The following is a 1,461-nucleotide window of genomic DNA, read 5'->3' as shown; positions in this document are numbered from 1 at the left end:
GAGGGGGCTCGGGGGCAGAGCGGGCGGCCGTCTCCCTCCTGCTCTGGCCTCAGGACCAACTCCAAGTCACCTCAGACTCTGCTCTCTTGCGCCCCACACTTTCTCTACCTTCAAAGTGGATCGGATCCACTTCTCCTCACTCCCCACCCCACGGGTCCTGTCTGCCCCGAGCCACCGTAATCTCCCCAGAGTTCTGCACCAGTGCCCACCTGCCAGCCCTGCTCTCCACGCAGCACCGGAAAGACCCGTGCTAAAAGGAGATGCCCTGACCTCGCACCCGTTAGAATGGTTGAACGACAACAAAGAAACAGAAAACAAGTGCCGGGGAGGACGTGGAGAAACTGGAACCCTCGTGCACTGCCGCCGGGAAGGTGAAACGGCGCGGCTGTGGTGGAGAACGGTATAGCGGTTCCTCAAAAAATTAAACACAGGATTACCGTATGGCCGTCATGGCGGGCTTGCTGAAGAAGACCACTGGCCTTGTGGGACTGGCTGTATGTGAGAGTCCACACGAGAGGCTAAAAATATTGTATACGAAGATTCTTGGACAAATCCCTAAAAATGCAGCATACCGGGAGTATACAGAACAGGTTACAACTGAGAAGCTGAGTATGGTTAAAGCGGAGCCAGATGTTACAAAATTAGAAGAGCAACTTCAGGGAGGCCAAATAGAAGAGGTGATTCTTCAGGCTGAAAATGAACTAAGCCTGGCAAGAAAAATGGTGCAGTGGAAACCATGGGAGCCTTTAGTGGAAGAGCCTCTTGCCAACCAATGGAAGTGGCCAATATAAACATCATTAAATGACTTGTGTGTTTATGGGAAACTGATGTAATTAAATATTCTGTTATATTAAAAATATTTCCATATTATTGACATCTTATAATCAAGAAAACTGATACAGACCATATATAGGAGACTTGATGAAATTGCTGATTATGTAATAGGGACTTGTGAATCGGTTTTTGACTTGTAGAGCATTCATTCAAATTATTTCAAAAATATTTTTTAAAACAGAAAAAAAAAAAAAGAATTACCGTATGATCCAGCAATCCCACTTCTAAGTTTATACCCAAAAGAAGTGATGACAAACATTTGTGTTGTTTCCATGTTGGGGGTTATTGTGATTAATGCAGCAATGAGATCACGTACAAGATTTTGTGTTAATGTAAGTGTTCATTGGGGGTGCGGGGGCGTATACCACTGAGTGGAATTTCCAGGTCATATGGTAACTCGATGTTTAACATTTTGAGGAACCGTCAAACTGTTTTCCAACGTGACCCCCATTTTACAAACCACCAGCAATGAATGAGGTTCCAATGTCTCCACATTCTATCCAACACCTCTTATTGTCTGTCTTGGTATTATAGTTGTCCGAGTGGCTGTTGGGTGGCATCTCACTGTGGGTTTGATTTGTATTCCCCTAATGACTGGTGATACTGAGCATGTTTTCATAGGCTTAT

General features: G+C 45.2%; 1 pseudogene; it reads left to right on the top strand.

The window, feature by feature from the left end:
- The first annotated feature begins 434 nt into the window (after positions 1–434).
- Positions 435–870, top strand: LOC113625649 (NADH dehydrogenase [ubiquinone] 1 alpha subcomplex subunit 5 pseudogene; annotated as a pseudogene).
- The last annotated feature ends 591 nt before the right edge of the window (positions 871–1,461 follow it).

This window comes from Aethalodelphis obliquidens, unplaced genomic scaffold (assembly GCF_003676395.1).
Source record: "Aethalodelphis obliquidens isolate GAN/ISIS:26980383/991018 unplaced genomic scaffold, ASM367639v1 scaffold2, whole genome shotgun sequence".
Classification (NCBI taxonomy): Eukaryota; Metazoa; Chordata; class Mammalia; order Artiodactyla; family Delphinidae; genus Aethalodelphis; species Aethalodelphis obliquidens.
Note: the sequence above shows the minus strand (reverse complement) of the source record. Positions and strands in the feature narration are given on the sequence as shown.